The sequence below is a fragment of the Amphiura filiformis genome, chromosome 11 (assembly GCF_039555335.1).
Source record: "Amphiura filiformis chromosome 11, Afil_fr2py, whole genome shotgun sequence".
Taxonomy (NCBI): Eukaryota; Metazoa; Echinodermata; class Ophiuroidea; order Amphilepidida; family Amphiuridae; genus Amphiura; species Amphiura filiformis.
Window position 1 is genome coordinate 52,789,825 of NC_092638.1, and position 25,102 is coordinate 52,814,926.

General features: G+C 35.4%; 1 protein-coding gene across 1 annotated transcript in view; it reads right to left on the minus strand.

Moving 5' to 3' along the window:
* LOC140164992 (uncharacterized) overlaps positions 1-25,102 on the minus strand; it is a 121,574-nt gene that overhangs the window by 93,813 nt on the left and 2,659 nt on the right. The gene's annotated exons all lie outside the window — the stretch shown is intronic.

Here is a 25,102-nt window from a genome sequence, read left to right on the forward strand (position 1 = left end):
TTTGACAGTTTCTGTAGTCTATATTGTACACACTTAACTATATGATACCCGGGGCAGCTATTACAGATAAGGCTTTTTTTGCACTATACCATATTTACCCTCGATATAATGTTCGACCGTTGTATAGTGACTGATGAGGGGGCTGAAAGCGCGACTTCTCTTCAAGCCGGATGTTAATGTTCCATACACTTGCGGAGCCGGAGAACATCTCTTGCAAATCGGTAATTTTTTTGTCTTGTTGCTTTTATTGGAGCGGGGTTTTGGATTTTCTTGGAAGAAGAGCTCAATATATTGTGTGCAAAAGTTCAAATTTCTTAACCACGGATGATTTACATTGATTCAAGAAGCTTGTATGAAACACGCATAGCTTTTGAGGAGTTAGCTGCCGGGTGTTATAAGTATAAAGCCTGAAGAAGGTACGCCCAGTACCGAAAATTTGCTGAATAACTGTTTCCCGTCATCGTTTGTTTTATTTTATGTTATATATTTCACGGGAGTGCATCTTTAGAGATCCAGTTAAAGTATGTGTGTTTCGTCAACTTTCTGTCTACAAAATATGCAGAAATGGCCAAGTATCTATAATTGACACACATTTCATTGCGGTAATGAAGTAGAACATAGCTTGAAACCGCAACCACCAGTCAACCACCAAGATGCGATTGGGTCTGGTTTCTAATGTTCGGAACAAAACATGTTTGTTTTCTTTACTTGACACACATTTCATATTTTCATTGCGGTAATAAAGTCAAAACTTTCAAGGACATTATCATCAGGTAAGAAGGGGATAGCTTCAAACCGCAACCGCCGGCGCATGGCCAAACATGCGATATTGGGTCTGGTTTCTAATGTTCGTTTTCTTTAAGGGATCTAAAATGAGCGTTTATTGCGTTTCGACAGTATTTTTTGTAGGACATGAGAGCACCTTAGACCTATCGAATTGCATTCTGAATACGAAGCATGTCTTTCTGATATCAAATAATTTTCATTTTTGAAAATCACAATATAATACAAATTTTATGACAAATTATAAAAATTTGATATTTTTCAAATTTTGATATATACAGTCCTCGAAGTAAATTATATAAATCTAATAATATATTCTTAAAGTGTATGTAGCAGGGAGGAAAAGCCGACGGTCAATTGAAAATTTTGACCTTTCATATTGAAGATGTGGATTTTTTCCCAAAAGACCTATTTTTTTTTGGTGTTTTGGGGAAAAAAATCCATATCTTCAATACGAAAGGTCAAAATTTTCAATTAATCGTCGGCTTTTCATCCCACCTACATACACTTTAAGTATAAATCATCAGATTTATAAAGTTTACTTCAAGTACTGTTAAATATCAAAATATCAATTTTAATGATTTGCCATAAAATGTGTATTAAATTGCGAATTTCAAAAATTTCAAAATTATTTGATATCAGAATGACATTCTTCGTATTCAGAATGCAATTCGATATGTCTGATGTGCTCTGATGTCCCAAAATAAATACTGTCCAAACATTCATACCCCAGCCCTTAATTGGCACATATTTCATTGCGGTAATAAAGTGAAAACTTTCAAGGACATTATCATTAGGTAAGAATGGGGTAGCTTCAAACCACAACCGCCGGTCGATCGCAGGCGCATGGCCAAACAGGCAACTGGGTCTCGGTTTCTAATGTTTGGAACAAATCAAGGATTTATAGGCGCTACCGCCCCAAAAGCAACACATTTTGATGTATAGTACAATTTTTTCACACTTTCCGCCCTTTTTTCTTTACTAATTCTTTTTGCCGCCCCTTCTTCTTCCGCCGCCCCTTCATTTTGGCCGCCCCCTGCTTTTACCCCGGGGGGCTGGCGCCCCCAAAGCCCCCCCCCCAAAAAAAATACGCGCATGATTTCATTGCGGTAATGAAGTAAAACACTTTCAATGATATTTTCATCAGGTAAGGGATAGCTTCAAAACACAACCGCTTGTCAACCATCGGCGCATGGCCGAAGATACGATTGGGTCTGGTTTCTACTGCTCGGAACAAATCATGTTGTTTTTTAATTGGAACACTTTAATGCGGTAATAAAGTAAACACTTTTAAGGACATTATCATCAGGTAAGAAGGGGATAGCTTCAAACCGCAACCGCTGGTCGATCGCCGGGCCACAACCGCTGATCAACCACCGGCACCCTGACAGGACATGCGGTTAGGCTTCGTTTCTATTGTTCTGAACAATCATGAACGCGATTAAACCACCAGTTCTCCAAGACGACGGCAATCGACCGGCGGTTGGGTTGTGACGCCAACCTGAAGAAATTTGATTTGAAATGGGCAGAGGCTTCCAAACCTTCCCAAATAACATCGAGTACCACTCTAAAAAGGCATATTGCGAGAGTTATAAAATATTTATAGGAAAAAACGAGGTTAATATTGTATCTATTCATTAATTCAGTAAGTTGTGGGGCAGGTGCAGATTCATGTCAAGATTTTACGTTTGGTAAATGAATTTACATGTCAGATAAATGGGCTATTCTAGTTGAAATCCATACACCCCTTATGGAAAACATCTATCCTATCTTCCACACAGGAAGTGTGAATTTCAAATGGAGTCATCCATTCAGGTAATCCTATTTGAAATTCACACTCCCTGCATGGAGGATTAAGGTCATATCTTTCATAGGGGGTGTATGGATTTCAACTGGAATAACCGCGTTTTTTTCAAGTAAAAATAAAGTATCTGAATTATCAAATACCAAATTATCAAATTTTCTGTTTATTTATTTATTTTTTTATTTATTTATTTATTTATTTATTTATTATTTATCTATTTATTTATCTATTTATTTATTTATCATTTATTTATCATTTATTTATTTATTTATTTATTTATTTATTTATTTATTTATTTATTAATTTTTATTTATTTATTTATTTATTTATTTATTTATTTATTTATTTATTTATTTATTTATTTACCTTTTTCGGTCCCTGGGTTTCTTTCCCTTTTAGTTCAACATATGCTCTAATACAAAAAACATCACTTCGCTTGTTCTCTTCTTCCCTGTTTTTATTTATATATTTTGAGTATAGTATAGGTCACCATATGAAATAAGACTCACTCAAGGAGCAGAATGATATTTCGATTTTTAGATAAACATTGCCGTAAACAAGTTGAGGGGCTGCAATGCTATACTTTTTCTAAAATGCTATAGGCGATATCGATGTATATTTAACCTACAAAGGCAATGCGTCATTGTGATTCTTTCAATATTTTGAAAAAGTTGATCTCAGAAGTTATATGCCGCAGTATTGGATAGGTATACTGGACAAATACAACGTATACTTGTGCTAACTTTTACAACGCATACTGCTTGTACTAAATTATATAATTATTTCAATTAATTGACTATAACTAACGCGACGGCAAAATGTACAACTTGACATTTTTCAGAAGAGAAAATTATGTGGTCCATATCAGTTTGTAAGCGTTCTTTTAGCAAAGTCGTAGTCCAACCGTATGACAAAACGGGCGAAAATAGTATATTTTTGCACAAGATTTGTAATTTAAAAATATTGTAAGGAACACTTGGGGTTTTGACTTTTAAAACCTACATTTTGGTCAAAAGTTGTGCTTGAATAGGTCGTTTTAAACAGATTTACCACCGTTCGCCTGGCTATAAACATTGAATTGCGTCATCTGTTGACCGAATGTAAAAAAGTGTTTTTAGGGGGAAGTGTTAGCTTTCGTTCGATATTTAAAAAATCTGATTGGATGAAGGGAACATTCGGGGTTTTGACAAAAACCAAACACAGATGCCGTATTTTCCACTATAGTGGGAATTCCAATTGAATGAACGCAGCTTTTAATAGCGTGACGAGTTTTTGCGTACACTGCGTGATGTACGCCAGCGTGTGCGACTGTGCGTGAGTAACGCGAAAGTGAATCAACCATGCCAACGCACTCATGATTGGTTAGCATTGTATCCAAGGTCGTGCGTTCGCGTTGTAGTTTGAAATACGCGATATACGATCGCGGTTGGATCGAGTGCAGCTGTTGAAAGCTGCGTTCATTCAATTGGAATTCTTACTATAGTCACCAGCTATATCACACAGCTCTCACTCAACTGTGTAGTATAAACATAGACTGTGTAGAGGCTAGACTCGCTGTGCTTGGAAAAATATGTGTACTCGGGTGTATCGAGGTGGAAACTGTACTGCGAGTAGATGCATTTATGAGAGAATCGTTTTGTAGCCAAATCTTTTCATATGGAGTTCAATAATAAAATAGTAAACATAGGTCTCGTCTGGCTACAAACCCCATCAATCTGACAGAATGAAAAGAGTTTTGGTCATTCCATGAAATCATAAATTATGCACATGAGCATATCAAAATAGAAATTTTGCCATCAGAAGAAAGCTCATTGTTTTTTTATAATCCCAGAGAAATTTTAAACCTAAAATATATTCCGTTTAGATATTATGAGCAAAAAAGTGACAGTTCGTTCCCCATGATGGGACACCACTACACTGTTCCAAGGGCGGTGTTACTTTTGTTTCAAACATCAAAACCGGTAGTGCAATAAATAAAGAGTAGCTCAAAATTTGGGAATCAGATTATTTGGACACATGTTTCAATTATGAGGTATTTGAAGTAAAAACATGATTGTATAAGATAATTATTATAAAAATTATAATTTATGTCTGTTTAGAAGTCCTCAGACGGATAAGTAATCAGAGCTACTTTGATAAACTTTTAGTTAATTTCACTCTTTTTGATCTCATAATGGATAATTTTCTGAACAGTTTTCGGAAGGAGATCAATTCTCTAATTGTAAGGGAAATCGGTCCTACCACATAGGACTGCTGAAGCACTGCTCACATTTTCACTCACGAAAGCTATTGATGACGCAACTACACTAACTTCTATTTAGCCATGCACAGTGTCAACATCCTGTATTATAAATATTTTTTCCATACAGCTCAATACTCCGTTGAAATCAATATTCTATTATTGACACAGATAAAGAAAGTTTACACATGCATTGTGTTATAGGGCTTGCACCTGGAACTTAACTGAATGGGCTAAACATGTTCCTTTATACCTATAAAGTAGAATTGTAATTCTCAAAATTAAATATATCACAATTTTTACATTGGATTTCAAAATCTTTACTTTTAAAATGCAGTAAAAGTTATCCACAGCAAGCTGCAAGGCCCCGCTAATTAGTGTACTGCTTTTCGAGTGAGTGTGCTGGAAACAAAACCCTGGTTTTACCTGAAAACAAATCGATTTTCTTGTAATAGAAACATCATATGGGGTACTAGAGCATGCACAAATCGTAATAATGTGTAGAATATAGAAACTCTGTGTGTATCTCATATGATAGTCATGCTTAGCCTGAGTCGCTCGGCCTATCTCGAACAAAATCGCGATGCGTAGCTGTTGAAAAACGAGAGGAGTCACTGTACTATCACGGCAATTTTTGACACGAAGATATAGGGATGATGACGATGTGCCATGTTAGTCAGGCAATCGAGAATCATGCTTGCACATGCATTCACCCCCTGAGAAGCAGACTAACCGATATGACAGTATGACCTCATAACCAGTGGCATATTTCACTAAATGCTATAAATTGTAATTGACTATAATAGCTAAAATATTGTAGAGTACGAGGTTTTTTTTAACCCACACATTCAAATGTCAACAGTTGTATGAATAAAGAACTCCGGTTTGGTACCCTTTTAACTCTTGGGTATTTCATTTTTTTGTTTGCTCCTTTAACTACTTTACACTTCTTATATTTAGCCATGTTAGTCAGACCATCAAGATTCATGCTTGCACATGCACTCACCCCCTTGAGAGGCAGACTAACCGATATGACAATATGACACAATAACCTCATACCAAGTGGCATATTTCACTAAAGGATATATGAAGTGTAATTGACTATAATAGCTCAAATATTGTAGAGAACGAGTTTTTTAAATCCGCACATTCAAATGTCAACAGTTGTATGAATAAAGTACTCCGGTTTGGTACCCTTTTAACTCATTTCAGAAGCTTAATGCTCTGCGTGCTAGCCATGCGCTTCAACGGAAAAAGTTCAAGTTTTGAAATATTTTCTCAAAATATCAAGAGCTATCTTAAGAACTACTGAACCAATACTAGGCTTGTTTGTACTCATTTTAATGCATTTTTCATGCTGATTCCAAATAATGGTCATGCAAATTTATAATTCTGAAATTTTTGAATTAAAAAAACAAACATTTGAAACATGTCGTCTGCAGTCGACACCCGCGTGAAGAGAATTAAAGGGTATTCGTGCTTATCGTCTTTCTTATTTTTTCTTCGTCTTCTTTTCCTTCTTCCTCTTTCTCCTTCTTCAATTGCCTCATCATTTTAACTGTAGGCCTATGTTTCAAAATAATCTGGTCATGTAATAATTTGCTATTTATTTTTCATGTTGAACCAGGTGGTGGAAAACGTACATTATATAATGTTATTAAATCAAACACATACTAGTAGCTTGACGCCCGTTTCCCGATTTATTATCATCAAATTAACTGCTTTGCTTTCGCAATATAATGGAACATTTCCGCGTTTAAAGAAAATACTAAGTGATAATTTACAAAATCATAATTTTAAACTTAAAGAAATGTTTCAAACTTATTCATTACACTCTAAATTACAAGGATTTAAAAATAAATCCTTAAGACTGTAGTTAGGGACCAATCAATTTTAGATTTAAAATTAATCTTAAAGATTTAATTTTAAATCTTAAAGATTTAATTTTAAATCTTAAAGATTTAATTTTAAATCTTAAAGATTTAATTTTAAATCTAACACTTGATTGGTCCCTAATCACAGTCCCTTGGGATTTATTTTAAATCCTTGAAATTTAGAGTGTACAAAGTATTTTGTCAACGTACCTTTCAAATAGTTGTCTGAATTTATAAAGTGACACATCCGCAATGTTTGCGTTGACGCATCTTTGTTCAGTGAATGGCAAATATGTCTAAACCTTGGCTAGTCCAATATATGCACCCACAAACTCTCAGTATACAGAATGTCCCAAATAAAACGGTCCGGTAGTTTAGTCACTTTAATTCTTTCAAATAAAAACAACAACACTATGATTGAATCCGTTCATCATGTCTGGTGATAAATGAATATGTCTATACTATGGTAACATTTGATAGCATTTGCCAAATACGTTTGAGAAAGCCAAAGAATCCGCGTCATTGTCATTGGTAAGTTTGTCCAGGACACTTTTTAAAGTGATCATGGGATAGCCATAGTTATATATACCATGTACCAATAATTGATTAGCTATGCGCCTTGGTGATGTTTATAGAACGGTGTTATTTCAATATAGATCAGCTATGCTCCGAGTCCGAGGCCACAAGTTCAACTAAACAATTATGTGATTCTAAATTTGAAAACTATGGCTAAGAAAAAGGAATGCACATATACATGTATTATTATTCTTTGTTTATTTTGATAAATTTATCGAACTATTATCATTAAGATTTGATTTAAATATGGTCAAGCAGACTATTTTGACGGACGAATCGACTTTGCGACTGAAACCTTCAGTCTTCAGCTGGCTTGTGATGCAAATCGACCTTTAGCACCTGACAATCGGCGAGGACATTCGATATTTATCGAACTGTTATTATTCAGATTTGATTTAAAGCTGGTGAACCAGACTTTTGTTTTTTGACGGACGAATCAATGTTGGGACTGAAACCTTCAGTCTTCAGCTGGGTGGTGATGCGAGTGACCTTGAATACCGGTAAACACCGGTATAACAATCAGCGAGGAATATCGCCGATTGTCCAGTGCTCAAGGTCATTTGTATCACAACCCAGCTGAAGACTGAAGGTTTCAGTCTTAAAGTCGGATCGTCCGTCAAAAGAAGGTATATCTGGTTGACCAAATCTTGACCAAATCTTAATTTCAACATATCCAGATGAGCGAGAGTCTGCCGCACAGTTTGTATCGAATTGTTAGATTTCAAGGTAACAAGGATTATCTGCAAACACAGTCATGTTTTTTCAAATAGTAAACCAAGTTAACTATCTACTTTAGAAAGCATAAGACAGTGAATTGCATTTCAAGTTTGATAGTTTTGCTACACTCATTTTCTGCTTCCTCTGCTTCTTTTGTTGATCATCTAATTTTCATGTTTTTCTTCTTTCTCTTTCTCCTCAATTATATGGTACATTGTATTCTTCTTTTCTTCTCCTCCCCGCCCTTCTCCTTTAACTACTTAATTTATCTACATTCGCAACATCTTGACATTTATTTTTCATGGTAAACCAGGTGTCGTAAAACGTACATTATTATATTACCAAACCTTTTGAAATGGTTAATTTTGTTTTGTTTTTAGTTTACACTGCTTGTGTTCTTTGATGTACAGGCTGAGTCAAAAAGAAGTAGTAAACTCATGTTTGAAGGACCTGTAGCTCGAGATCTGTAAGGAATCTGCTAAAAATGAAAATACCACTGGAAAGAGCAAATTATACACGTCTAAATAAAAAAAAAAGAATTGTTGCAATTCTCGCGATTCCAAATACAGCGCGCCACCAACGACGGCAGTGAAAATTGGCATTTCCGTGTCTGGGGTCGACATCCTTTTCATCAACCATAGCTGACCATGCTTATGATTATTTATTACTCTAAAAACACAATGTTTTATGGTACTTTTGAATTTTTTGAGATTTTCTGTGTTGAAGTGAAATATTGCAGTTTGATATTCACCGATGTCCTTTTCTAAAACCCGCAAACTTGATGTTGATACTAGGCCTATATGTGTTTCCTTTTTGTTATTCATTTTCTAAAACCGCCCTTTTTTGTTTTTAAACTTTACGATGCTTTTCAGCCTGATACGCGCGAGCCTAGTCAATGCGAAGTAGGCCTAGGCCTGTCCTTTTTTAAATGGAAAACGCATAGGTTTTATTTTGGTTATAAGAATAAATTGTTTTAATTCTTTCTAAATTTATTGTAATACGATAATAATATAACACCAGCATACTTAAGAACATCCATACTATTATAGGTGTTGCGTTTTTGTAATCGGCCTACATTTTCTAAAAATGGGTTTTTTTGCACGAAGGCGCTTATAGCGGCCCGCCGCGCGGGATAGGCCATAAACATGCATCACATTGGTTTGCCGTTTTTGTTATTATTGTAATTGTTTGATTTGTCCTTATTTTATTTTTAGCCTAAATTTGTATTTTTAATTAGGCCTATATTACTATCAAACATTAAAAAATTACGATCGCAATAAAAACACTTTGTAGGCATAGCCTACCGCATAAAAATAACATTTATTTTTTGTTAATATTTCAATTTGAGACTTTAATGCATAAGTTCAATAATACCTCATAGAGTTCTAGCATAAAGATGAAGAAAATTTCTAACTGCAAAAGAGTACATGAATTTTAAAAGATCATTATTTTAAGGCATATCAAGAAAATATGCATAAAAAACTTCATAACTTTAGAACCAAGTAGGCCTATGCTAGACCTTTGGTGTTTTCAGTTTAAAATGATAGCCTATTGTACGTGTAATGTATAATAATGATTACAGTAACACAATTTTAAAAAATGCCTCCTTTGGCCCCCATGAACCAGATCGTGTCACAATTAAGGTTTGAATTTGACAATTGTCATGTCCGATTTTAATATAATTCATGTTTCTTTTTCATATTTTATTTTTACTTCCGCTTTCTTGCATGTCATACCATCTTTATTTCAACTTTCCCATTTAATAATTCATACCCGGTAACCCAAGGAAATTTACTCTTAATGTAGGCCTAGCTAGGCCTACTCCCAAATAGCACACGTTGGTTGGAATGAGTTTCTTTTTAGTCATATATTATCGGTCGGCACAACATTGAAAAATCAAAACTTTTTCGACTAAATATTCAATTGGATAATTTTAAACACCTAGGCCTAGGCCTATACATGTTTTTTATAAGTCAACACTGTGGAAAGAACTGAACAGTAGTGTAGCCGAACCTTTACGGCATTGTGGACTTTGACCAAATTGGAAAGGTTTAAATTCGGAGGGTCGACATTTCTTGCATCATGGATCAGGCCCATAGATCAAGGACTCAACCTACAAAGTAAAGAGGGATGGACTTTATTGGAGGGATGAACGCATTGTTTAGGCCTGCTTCATTTGAGACTGAAGGGGCGAACCAGGACACCCCCCCGCCCAACACACACACCACGACTTACGGTGAAGGATATACTGTACAATAAGGGGCAATTTGCAGTTGATGTTTTTGACAAAACCAAGATAACTTAACATGCTTAACAATGTAGTTTGGAGGCCATTATATGTCTAAATGAAAATGAAAACGTGCCTATTCATACAGAAGGGTAGTCATATTCGAGCCCCCGCACCAAATTTATTGAGGGTTTGAGCGGGGTCTGAGCCGCCAGCCCCGGTTCATAAGCCTATGTAATTTGGTTGACAGAATTGCACCACGAGAGTTTATTTTAAAAATTAACAGGTTTATTTGTTTAGTGCAAGTATATATTTTCTCCCGACATTATACATTGGGGACCGTGAAAGTGTTTTGTTTATAGGGCTATAAGGAAATGGCTTCTAAATTTACGACCTTTCGTGATCATACAGTAGGCCTACATCATGCTACAAAGAGTGTTTCAAAACGTCATCCCGGAACGTCACACGAAAAATGCTTTAAAACAATTAATTCATATCTATTCAAGTTTGTAAAAAGGTTATAAATGTAAAACATCTAGGCCTATAAAAATAAGACAAGCGTTCAAAACATTTACATGATTTATGAAAACCAAAAGCTTTTATCTTAATCATGTATCACGCATGGTAATAATTATGGGAAAAGATATCCAAACAAGAAATAAAAAAAGGCACGAATTTGCGTTTTAGATTTAATTTCCTGTTTGAAATTGTCTTGCATCAAAAGCATTTGCTTTTATAGGCCTACCCAAACTCGAAAATTGACATTTTGACATCGGGTTTATAGGCCTAGATGGTCGATCAGAGACATCAACATTTTTGACATCGAGTTTTAACCGTAGATGGTTGACTAGGAATAGAGTAGGCCCTACATTTGAAATAATATTCAAAAACGTTTTAATCGTAGGCCTATTAAACAAAAATAAATACTTTACGCTGTCCATGCTGTTAAAATATGTATTGAATATTTCGTTATTCTAAATATTGAGGATTAGGCCTACTTTACTTTAAACAAACAAGGTTTAAAATTGGGGTTTTTTTAAAAGGATATATTCATGGGTTTAAGTAGGCCTATCCCCAATCATGTTTTTCAGTGTTTTTTTTCTTGTAAACGAGAGCCTAAAGGTATTGTCCCAAGCGCCTCGGATCGGGTTCGGAAAAGTTTGAAAATAAGGGTTTAATGCCCATTATTTTGTGTGGGAATAGGCCTAACACTCTGAACATTCACAGAGGTAGGCCTAAACCATAACTGTCGAAATTAACTTTAAAAAGGAAGCAGAAAAAAACTTTCCGCTGTCCATGCTGTTAAAATATGTATTGAATACTAGTATTTCGTTATTCTAAATATTGAGAATTAGGCCTACTTAAAACAAACAAGGTTTAAAAATTGGGTTTTTTTAAAAAGGATATGCATATATGAGGGTCTAAGTAGGCCTATCCTCAATCATATTTTTTTAATCAAGTCTATTATAGGCCTACTTACAACAAAGCTTAAAGACCTGAAAGTGTTTTCTTTGTTTGTAAACGCGAGCCTAAAGTATTTTCCCAAGCGCCTCGGAAAGCCGGTCGATGGTTAACATCGTCGACGCGTCATGGATGTCGACTTTTACCCATGATGCTCTGCGCGAAGTAGATCAGCCAGGCGTGATCGTAGGTGGCGCGCTGTATTTGGAATCGCGTCAATTGCTCACAGCAAACCCATTTTTGTAGCTGCACACGGTTTCACTTCCCAAGTAGGGCCTACCAATTATATTGAATGGTATGGCGCGATATTCAAATGCAAATAAAGTTCTGTGGCAGGTGTGGTTTCGATCAATAATTCCTACATGTTAAAGGGCTCTTTTCAATATGAATTTTACCTCATTACACTACATTATAATAAAACGGGCCAAATGACAACATGGCACCACAATTTACCGCACGGGAGCGCAAGTTTCTGCCGACGAATTATCGTGAAACTAAGAGTCCCACTGAATTTCAGCGTCTTTTTTCGTCTCCAATTTCCTATAACTAACCGGGTTTCATGTAAGGGAGCAGTATATAAGAATGTGAACAAGCTCAATGTGCATGGGACACTACGGAACAGACAGCCGGAAGCTTCAGGCAAACCACGAACTGCTAGATCACAAGTGAACATTGCTAGAGTTAGACATGCGTTACAGCAAAACCAAAGATCCGCTCAATCCTTTACCCAACATTCTCCAATTAAGCTTCTGCCGGATCGTTCGTAAAGACTTGACTTGGTATCCCTATAAACTGTAGTACCTTCATGGACTTTGTTGAATATTAATTAAAAGCAAAAGTTGTCTTTTCAACAATAAATCCTGTTAGCACTTTGCTGATTCGTCGAAATTGAAATGGATGAAAATCAATCACCCGTGTGCAGCTACAAAAATGGGTGGTTGTATTCAAATGAGTATAACTTTAGTTTGCTGCGAGCAATTGCAACATTTTTTAAAAATTTAGTTAGACGTGTAGATTTTGCTCTTTCCAGTGGTATTTTTATTTTTAGCAGATTCCTTGCAGATCTCGAGTTACAGCCCCTCAAACATGAGTTTACTTCTTTTTGACTCAGCCTGTATTGTTTTCAGGTTACGTCAGTTATAATTAGGTATCAGCACTATACATCAAAATCTAGCCGAATTTGAAACATTAATTTACGTCATAATAGTATTTCCACATTTGTGTTGCTTACGAATTTTTGTTGCCCTATATTAATGGCTTATCTCTATTCATGTTGTTTACTGTTTTAGGGAACCAATTATCCCCATGCATATTGTAAGATGATTAATCAATATCCTCTCATCTTGCTGTCTCTGGGATGTTGACTTAATAACAAGATAATTATTTCAACCTCTCGGTGGCACCTTTAAGCTTAAATTCTCTCTGTATCGGTTGACCCAAATAAATTATTTAATCCTCCTTATACATGTCGTGATACAATACACCACTTTTTCTATCACTTTCTTTCATTCTCAGATGACATTTTGTCACATTTTCACGTAAAATGTCTGCCTTATTTCCCGCCTTTTTTCGGCGATTGTTTATTACATTAGAGCCAGATCTCACATGACCCTTGAGTGAATATATAGTTGTTCAATATTTTATAGCAAAACCTAAAGACCGATTACTTCTTGTGAACGCATTCATTAATAACACTGAACCTACTAACAAATGACCGATCTTTTGATAGGTCGCTAACCAATTTACCCCGCCAATTTTCCAATCAAGCGATAATCTCTCGCACGCAGACGACATTGCTTTTATCATGAATATATTCCCGCCAGGCAAGATCTTAAGTATGCTTGTTGGTTGCGCAAGTTTATTCATCATGCCTTTGCATCCATATTTATTTAATGGTTAAGTGAGTAATGAAATTATTATATGCTTTGGTGATGTTTTTAATACCCTCAAAAAAAATTAATGGGAGAGGACTTTGTTGGAGTTATCGTGTAACATATTCTATAGGTGATTGATGAGACTACCTTTAAAGGTAAACCTTTGTATGACCTTTGTATAATTTCAAATCATTACACTTCACCCTTCGCATCATGTGTTTCATCCTAACCCTTACTCTACCAATTATATTTTTGCTGAAGCCTTTTAAAAACAAAACCTTTTTTCACGAAGAATTACAGCGTAAAGAAGAAATACACTGTCAACAAAAATTCGCCGTAGAAGTGATGATGTAATAGAATTAACTACCATAGCAAAAGGTTAAAACAATTTTTGAATATATCGCCCCGCACTACAAGTAGGTTGCACTCATCACCTGTTTATGTCTGCAATCATAGATTGAATACAATACCACTCTTTTCAAAGATACTAATCTTACAGGTGCGAGTGATCAGCAAAATATGAATATTCTATAGAATTACGACACACGTCTTTATCCCTGTTCTTTGACATCTGTGGTTCAATGCAGAGGTACCGTGTGAACGTACTAGTGCAGTGCGATGTATTCAAAAATTGTTTAAACCTCTTACTATGGTAGTTAATCCTGTTACATCATGACTTCTACGGCGAATAGTTTGTGGCTCTTCTTTCTTAAACACCCACTTTGTCCGTCATTGTTCTGTAATTCTATTCTGTAATTGTATTCAGAAGACACTTCTTTCAAGTAATCAGGAAATACATGATAACAAGCTTTCCTGAAATCTGTTCTTCTAGGGAATTCGCTTACAATGTCGCATTATTTTAAGGAGGCATTATATACACTATAACATGGCTAAGGCTAAGAATGTTTTCGGCATTGGCCCCAGGTTTCACGGGCCTTTTATCCTTTGAGAGTATACTGTGTTTCACTCACTCAAAAAACGTATTTGGATAAGACAGAGATATAGCTGCCGTCTGAATCATGGGAGAGCAGATGCTACAATCTCTAGACTGACGAGCTTCCGTTACGTAAAATTATAGATACATGGTGTTTCTGACAGATTCATTAAGCGTAAGCGCCGTGTTTAGTGTTAGGTTTGGATATTTATATAATCATATTCTTTATTTTCCACCTGGGTAGGAAAATAAAGAAAACAATTAAATATCTAAACCTAACGCTAGACACGGCGCTTACGCTTAATGGGTACCGCAGCTATAGTTTGATCAGCTCGTAATTGGCGGGCCTGATAACATTGCGAATTAATATAAATATATATTTTATTTAGAGAATTGTCTTGTGATATCTCACCAGAAGCATCGCGAATATTATTAATTGAAGTCCTATACTTTGTCTACTTTCTATAAAACGCAAAATATAGACCACTCTTAACGTCGGTCTACTTTTCGGAGTTGTGTTAAAGGTCTAACAATTCCCGCCGATCATATATATTTTTGAATGTATGTAATATTGTATGCTCATGGACTTTATTATGTTGAAACTTGTGGCTGGCACGCAGAGCATTAATTCAATGATATCATTTGTTGGCAGCAATTGATTTTTCTAAACAGATACAACCCTTCTTGCACATACAAGAATATATACGGCATTCATCCTGTTTATCTTCATTCGGTAATCATTAACGACATGTAAGCTAGCATGGATGTAAGAAAGCCACTTTATTGTATGCTTATACTGTAAATCAGGAAAGACTAGCGCTTGATAGCGTCGTCTTACACGAGCAACTTAAGGGAATGTTATAAAAAATAAAATACAGCACCATATAATACATTATAGTGTATTACAAAAGAATCTTACCACAAGCAAAACAAAATGTATCTAGGTTGTATTATGTGGACCATAAGGTAATACAAAAAATCTTACTACAAGCACAACAAAAGTGTATCTAGGCTGTAACAAGAAAGAAATTCTCATCGGAAACGTTCTTGTCTATCAGCGATTTCTGTGTTTTTAAGTCTCCCCACGCGGGTGTCGCTTGCAGACGATACAGTTTCAATTTTTTTTGAAAATTCAAAAAAATTCATAATTGTACATTTCCATGAGCATATTTGGAATCAGCATGAAAAATGCATTAGAATGAGTACAAACAAACCTAGTATTGGTTCAGTGGTTCTGAAGATAGCTCTTGATATTTAGAGAAAATATCTCAAAACTTAGACTTTTTATGTTCATACCCGATTGCTAGCATGCATGGCATTAAGCTAATGAAAAGGAAGAACCATACAGGATTAATGGTAGTATGTGATTTTGTCTTTCAGCCATATACGTGTATTTACTATCAACTTGTAAATTTGTTACACTAGTCCGGGTATTTTTACATGTATGTTCTTTATTCAGATGCGTGTGTCGTCAAAAGGGCATAAAGTATAGAATAATCAAAGTGACGTTTCAATCCGTGAAGTTTATTTTGATAGATTAATATTTGCAGACGACTTACTTTATCTGACTTGTTTTCAATGGTATAGTGTTTTGTACTGCCTTGTCTTTACTTGTCTTTCACATAATGCAATCATTGAGTAAAATCCTTGATAAAGGTGTTTTTTTCCTGAGAATAGAACAAATTCAATTGAAGCACTAGAAGCAAATATACATCGCCTTCTGACAATAACCGTCTCTTTGAGCTATTCCAGTTGAAAGCCATACGCCCCCAATGGAAGACATGACCTTAATCTTCCACACAGGGGGTGTGAACTCCAAATGGCTTACCTGAATGGGTGACTCCATTTGACATTCATACTCCCTGTGTGGGAGATCAAGGTCATGTCTTCCATAGGGGGTGTATGGAGTTCAACTGGAATTGTCCGGTAGAATATCCGGTGCACTACAATGCTAAACTTAGTGACCAAATGACTTTGATTAATCTAAGGGCCATTTCCTTACACTTATTTTAACACGAAATGTTTTTGACCTACCACGTTAACCGGGTGTATAATGGTGGACGATCAACCACGTTTGGGGTTGGTGTGTTACACTGATATTTATTTTGATCTTACCATTATTATATAAGTGATATTCGGTTTAGACTTGATAGTTATATTAGATTTAGTGATTTGCTTTCATATTTAGCTACACATCCGATGAAAATCGCATTTTTGTATGTGTTTTCAGCCAAACATCATCAATTCTTTGTACATTGCTAAGATTTCCCTATTTTGCTACATCTATACGGTATCTACATAATTACTCAACAAAGTTGCATGAAAGCAATATCTAGCTGGGGTAGTGCGCAGTTATTAGCCTACATGAGGAATGTTGGTACTTTTTTTGGTATCATTGGATACCCACAGCTATCCATTGTTACCAAATAAAACAGCATATGTTGAGGTGTTGGTAAAAAGATGTTGTACCAACCTGCAACCCCACATTGGGCTAGTCCAGTTGAAATCCACACACCCCCTATGGAAGACATGACGTTAATCTTCCACATAGGGAGTGTGAATAGGGTTACAAGAATGGGTAGCTCCATTTGAAATTTACACACCCTATGTGGAAGATTAAAGTCATTATCTTCTATAGGGGTGTATGCTTGCAAACGGAATAGCCTATTGTCAAAGCTTGTGAGCAAAAAAATACCGTTGGTAAGCATAACCGACTATTGGCTCTGAAGAAGGTACTCGCTAGTTCCGAAAGCTCAGCCCTCTGAAAAGGACTTCTCTAGGGAAAGATTAAATCTTACTCATAACCGACTATTGCACAAATTTTCTAATTAAAGTATATTAAGTATTTAGAAGTACTGAAGACGAGCATTATCGGAAATAATGGACTGTCACCATCAAAAAAGTACAACAGAATGAAAAATGTTGACTTGCAGTGATTCAAACTGATGAGATTTTTAACCACACACGAAAAAAAAAATCTCATATGAGCCACCCTGTATACCATCAAAGGTCGATGACGATATAAAAGATATGACAGAAGTATATTTGCTACCGGCAACGGAAAGACGACTGCGTTTATACACCACTAAGCTGACATAATTTATTGATATCTCTAACAATATTAGCTACTTAGTTGTTATTATAATATACACTTGCCATAACAGCGCTATATATTTCAACTCCAATTTGATTAGAATTGAAGTTGATGTATTATTACTAGTTGCTGGTTGGTATATATAGGAATTGATATTCTTGTTACTTGTTATTATAATAGTTTTACATTATGATGAGATATATAGATAGATATATAGATAAGCATGGATGTCGGAACTCCAATTATAATTATGTATACGTTGGTATAATTTAAGTCCAATTTGAGACAAGATGACATTATTTTAAGTCTACGTTTGCGCTATTGATAATTACATTTGAAACCAGTATCTAAAAAAAAGTGCAGTCACTTCATTCACTCAATTAGTCTATTGATTTAATTTTACATACTTTTATTCTAAAGAACGTAATATCAATTAGAAACATGAATTATAGGGTACGGTTGAAAATGTGAATAAAAACATAGATATTTCAAAAAAGGAAATCGCACGTACATAACACATTTTAATCTGAAATAACTTTTATTCACAAATTGTAGTTGTTACTTTATATAGAATTCAAATTAGTGTTGATATTTACCCGAAAGTAATAGATAAATACCATTAAAGGGACACTCAGAAATCCGTCAATCATAAATGACTTATACTATGGTGATTCCCAACACATGTCATTATTTTTGAAGTTATAATAGAGTATTTACTAAAATCTCTTTATGTCCGTGCATAAGGAATTACGCGTGTAAATCCAAAAGGTGACATATGCAAATTTAGACTGGGGCGCAAACCTGTCAGTTTTCTCCATATTTTGTCGATATTACACTCTAAGAAAAAAAGGTATGTAGAACCCTGAAAAGGGGTTTTGAAAATTTAAAGAACCAAAAATTGTTCATTCTGGCCTTTTCCAGAACCCTTTCAGGTCTAAAATGGTTCTTTCTCTTCTTTGTAGAACATTTTAAGGTTCCACATACAGGACAGCTCAAGAACCATTTTTGGTTATCTTAGAACCATTTTTTTCTAATAGTGTACTTGGTCCTCGCCGGAGATCTGGGAGTCCCTTTAAGCATTTTGCAACTGTATGAGAAAGGGTATAGTTGATTTACAAAAAAAAAGCAATCAAACAAACAAAAAAACAAAAAAACAAACAAACAATTCTTTGTTCATAGCTAGGATTTCCATATTTTGCTACATTTATACGTATTACTCAACAAAGTTGCACGAAAGCAATATCTAGCTCGGGTAGTGCGCGCTATAATTACATGAGGAATTTTGGTACTTATTTTGGTATCATTGAATAGCGGAGACTCATAGCTATCCATTGTTACCAAATAAAACAGCATATTTAGAGGTATAATACAGAAATCCGGAAAGAGGTGTTGGTAAAAAGGTGTTGAACCAACCAAACAAACAAATAAACAAACAAACAAAATAGATTGATATAGTTCAACACAGAGCGTTTCACATATGGTACACCTCAATGGGACATTCCATTTAAAATCCACACCCCTACTACGGAAGACGTGACCTTAATCTTCCAACACAGGGAGTGTGAATTCCAATTGGGATTACCGGCCTGATTGGGTGGGTCCATTTGAAATCTACACCCCCTGTGTGCACGATTAAGGACATGTCTTCCATAGGGGGTGTAAGGATTTCAACTGGAATAGCCCAATGCGTCGAGGAAGAAGTCTCACCGCAGATGGGACCTTTACAGTTCATTTGTCACCATGGTCACCTCGCCTCTTGCTCAATGTAATTCACCTTATATATATACAGCCGTGTAATTGCAGAAAATGTCAAGTGTGTTTACATTCTTTATGAATGATACGTTTGTAATAAAGTACTGCAAGTATGTCTTGCTTTTATTTATACATTTATCATCTGATGCATTCTGTTTTGGAAATGATATATTTCAAATTCGATTAAATTTAAAAAGAAAAATGTACCTCTAGAACATGTTTTAATATAGTCCTACTGTTGTTCTCGTGGGGTTTTTTGCCAAATTTTCATTTCAAAAATAGCTAATGACAATTTTAATGGTTTATCCTTCACTTTTAAGTACTTAATACACAATTTTAATTTTTGTACATTTTCGCTGGGATCACTGAATGGACCCTTAATTCAAATATATTTAAATATATTTAAAGGAATACACAGTTAAAACGTGTGTTTGAGCAATATATGAAAAACAGATTAATGAAATTATTGCTTGAAGCTTTCCTTCCACTTAACGTGATCAATTCAAGTGTTCTATTATTAGATTTACATTAACATGGCCAAACTGGCCCACAATTTAGGTCAGTTTTAAGGTTGCGGGTTGATTTTATTAAAGCTTTATTATATATATACGACGAATTCATTGTGAGAAAACTGAGAGTGAGACCTATTGTAATTATTTAACACTTGTGAAATTAGTTTCTTAATAAATTCAATTTTTAAACTACTCGAACATGACAAACGGGTAAAAATAACACAGGAAATGTTTCAAACATTGTATGATCATCTGCTTACAACGATTAAGGTATAATATCAGGGACCATTAAAAAGACATTTACATATAAAGAGCTTGTTTCCAAACTATGTTAAGTCCGCAACCACAAATTTCTCATTTACTTTTGTGATACAATCACAATCACTCTGACAAGTTATACATTAACAAAAATGAGTTGTACTATCAACAAGCCATTATTTACCACAACAATGCTGCTTAACAATATGCAGACTATTGTTCTCATTTGAGAACCAACGGCCTTACACAGTGTTGTTACTGTGCATCCATCCATTGTTTGCTTTGTAACGGTGCACTGAAATTACTATATCTATAGCATCACAACCCATTGCAATATCGCACAGGGAAATCAGAAACGTGTGTTTTGTGGACTTTCATGAATAAAATACAAATGCATTGAGAGAATCTCCATTTAAATACAGTTTTAGAGTCATTAGCAGCAGATGCGACAGCAGCCTAAGATACTATAAATAGGCTACTTGCAGACTTACAGTTGAATTATTCCCTTACCTATGAAGACTACTAATGATATTTTGTGGTTGCTGTTTAAAGCTAAACATGTCAATAACGCTTCCGTTAAATAAATGTGCTATTATTCACTTTATTTTAAAAAAAAAGACAAACGTTTATAGTAAGGTCGTGAAATATCATAAAATGTCTGAAATGGATCCCAACATATCTCATTATTGATTTATGCGTACTTTAATAAATTAGACATTGAAATGTTTGTAATAATCTGCAAGTCTATTGCATTCTACACGTTCTATAATAAACTATAAGCTGGCTACAAGCAATCAAGTTTATCAGCCATCCCAAGCATATCTGCATTATCTGCATTATAAAATCTTAGTAGATATTGCCTTTTACTTTGGGACGAAACTGATTAAAATTATTTACCTTCCACATCTATCAGCTACGCTGTTTACTGTAGATACGACATTTTGTTTACTTAAACAAAGCACGGTTGTTTGATGTGATCATTTGTTAATTTTTCTAACAAAAATTATTATAATGTTTAATTCTAGACTTGAATAATACCAACAGCTATCACACTAATTAACTGTATATACACAATCATATATTTTGTTGCAATTTTAACTTAAATTTTCGTTTCAACATCAAATTATTCATCTTTTTCGGAGTTTTTGTGGTAATTTTAATAATAAACTGCACATTTATGTGCAAATTGAGGGCGCTATTTACATACATTATAACTTTAAATTAGCCAAATGATATGATTGATACCTTACATTTTATAATAAAAAGTTTTTTGAAAATTCCCTGGTCATTTGTTAGTCTATTTGCTGATGTTCTAATACCATTGTAGAAGTGTTTACCCCTTGTAGAGATGCAAACACGATTTTAGATAATAGCGCCATCATTGTTCAACTTTTCTTTAAAATGACTCAGTTGTACATGCCATCAAACAGCCGTGAAAGGAGCATAGTGCAGTTATGTCCACGGCAAATTCACCGTGACCTTTTCAGCCATAAACCCGCTTAGTGAAGATTAAAACGAGATATGCAGTACTAAACCATTATATTAATCGATTGTCCAATGCAAATTTATTACCACGTGATAATATGAATCCAATGAGCAATCGAATTGTCCGCTGCGGTCGACTAATCCAATCGATAATGACGCTATTGACATGTACGGGCGGAGCTCCACTGACTGAGTTTTGGGGTATTTTTTTACTGGTTTGCTGTCATTTACTCATCAAGGCGGTCCCCCGTTATTATAAGGACTATGCTAATGATTTAAAGATTGACATGTAGAGGATAAACTATACTTGATTGACAGAAAGTACTAAATTTGTACCTATTACGGTTTCGTGACATCCCTCTTGCAAATGCGACCAAACCAGGGCGGCCCGGTGAAGCAAAAATGTGCATTGGAATAACACGGGAATTTGGATATAGAAATGTATGGTCCCCCGTTATTAAAGCTTGTACCGGGTTGAAAATTCAGATATTTTGAAAAGAATAAGTAATTGAAACATAGAGCAAGTACTAAAATCATAGCTTTTTTACCTTTTCATATATGACGCTAACTAGTTCATCTCCTATATCTACAACAAAGCGCTACCAGTAGGGGTCAATTGCCTATTGTGAGTGCCCCTGTGTTGTGTGCATACATGTAGTTAACAATAACTGCATGATGGACCGATATACTTCTGTGAAGTAGAGAAACACAGTATCTCTTATGTAATATGGCTCATCCATTTAAAGTCTGCACTACCCCTGTGAAAGATTTCGGCAATATCTTCCACAGGGGGAGTATGAATTTCAAATGAAATTACTCACAGTAACCAACTCTATCTGAAACTCACACTCCCTCTGTGGAAGATTCAGGTTGAATCTTTCTTTCTCAGAGGGGGTATGAAATTCAAATGGAGCTGCCTAATGTGTCCATTCCATTTGAAATTAATACTCCCCCTGTGGAAGATATTTCCAAAATCTTCCACAGGGGTAGTATGAAATTGAAATGGAATAGCCCGTTTATTCACATGTACTGTGTTTTTTACTTGGCTAGATATAGAGCATTTGAGTTGCTCAGCGCGTGTGATGAAGACCTATCATGATTTCATTGACGTGTTGGCTTGACAAGGGAAAATACCTCCTGGGTCTACTCGGTGATATACAACGGTTTCCCGTTACCAAAGTTGAATTTACGCATAGGAATCAATGCTAGCTATAGCTTCCTTCAGGTTCAACATTATTTTGATTATTATCAGTACAATTTGCTCTTGTCATTTATGCAGCTGAGAGGATCACTGACAAAAAATTATTTTGGTCATAATTATTGTTGAAGAAACTTTCAATGTGACTGCTTCGAATAAGTAAGTTATGATTACGAGTCTTTATGGCTATTCTATGATAATCAATGGTGTAATGCAGAGTTACAGCGTACGTCTAGTGCAGGCAATATATTCCAAAATTATTTTCACATATCGCTATGGTAATTAATCCTGTTATATCACTACTTCTACAGCAAATACATCAGCCTCCTTAAATTTTTTGTCCTATTTGTGACCTGCTACCACGAAATGAGCGTAAAGTCGCAAGTTGTTAGTTTCGAGACATTCAGGCTGACTTTAGTTAATGTTTTTTGTTTGCCGCGCACCTGTGCAAGTCAATAGTATGTCCTTCGTGAATGGCCCATTGTGTCCCATTTCAGACATACCACTGGCTTGAACAGGTGCGTGTTAAACAAAGAACATCAACGCAGTAGTCAGGGCATCTCCAAACTTGCAACTTACGACTTAACGCTCATTTTGTGGTAGCAGGTCACATTTGAGCATCTCAATCTTAATATATTTCTGTTTCTGTATTCAAAGTAAGTAATCAAAAGAAAGAATATTTCTCCTCCAACAAACAGAAACGAATCAGTTAAAGACTAATCCGTTTCTCACCTCCACAAAAAAGGTACGGTAATACTTTTCACGGTTGTTTGATGGGATGTAAAACGGAGTCATTTTTAAGAAAAGTTGAACAATGATGGCGCTATTTTTGCATCTTTGCAAGGGGTAGTCACTTGTATAACAAATGACAAGGGAATTTTTTAAACTTTTTATCATGAAATGTTAGGTATAACTCATGTTATTTGCCTAATTTAAATTGATATATAAACTCCTCAACGAAAGTTTGGAAAGTTTTTTCCAGCATCTGTGTCTCCAATTATTTGTGACATATTCATATCGTGTTGCATATCACAGGATAGCTACAATACTCCCCTTTACAATGACACCCCATTTGAAACAATAACATTTTTCACGGCTGAGTACATGCCTTGTGATTGTAGTGGGGTCTCAAAATGAATTTGCCAAATTGACCATTATTCTGTGCAGCAAGCTGCAATGCCATAACTTCACAATCTGGGACCTAATGCAATCCTCCAAGATGACACCGCTCGCCCACATATCCACGGTTGTCAACGACTACCTACAGAATATGTGAGTAGAGTCAAAATGGCCTGCCATCAGGCCAGACCCGGGGACCAGACCTCAACCCGATTGAACACTTGTGGGACCAGCTTGATCGCGCTGTGCGTGCCAAAGAAGCCCATAGGCAACCACATTGAATGAACTGCGACGAATCCTTGTGGAAGAATGGAATTCCATCCCACAGTAACGTGTAACCAGGTCGGTGAGCAGCATGAGGAGAAGGTGCCTGACTATTGTGGCTGCCTGTGGTTTTTAAACCCGCTATTGAGGTTAGTGGCTAGCTTTGTTTGAGCACAGAATAATGGTCAATTTGGCAAATTCATTTTGAGGCCCCACTACATTCACAAGGCGTGTACTCAGCCGTGAAAAATATTGTTGTTTCAAATTGGGTGTCATTGTAAAGGGGAGTATTGTAGCTACCCAGTGATATGCAACACGATATGAATATGTCACAAATAATTGGAGATACAGATGCTTGAAAAAACTTTCCAAACTTTCGTTGAGGAGTTTATGTAAATAGCGCCCTCAATTTGCACACAAATGTACGTTTTATAGAATAAAGATGACCCCCCAAAAAGCAAAAAAAGATGAACAATTTGATATAGAAACAAAAATGTATGTTAAAAATTGCTACAAAATATATGTGTATATACAGTTTGCTAGTGTGATAGCTGTTGGTATTATTCAGATCTAGAATTGAACATTTTATAATGTTTTGTTAGAAAAAATAATAAATGATCACATCAAACAACCGTGTTTTGGGTCACAAGTTGTCCCATAGCAGGCGATGAGGAAAGAAATGAATGATCGAACCGGAGTAAACTATAACTGTCTTCTCCGGTTGTGTAAGACAGGGAATCGGGTTATACATATGTAATCGGAGGTTGTTGAAATTGATTAATGAAACGCAATATCCGGATGTTTTCTTTTGGTACAGAGTATCGTGTGGGTGAAAGATGAGAGGAGATGAGACGAGATGCACAAAGGAGGAATATAGAAAACGAATCCGTTACATAGACCATAAAGATATACGCTTCTCTGGTAATAAGGG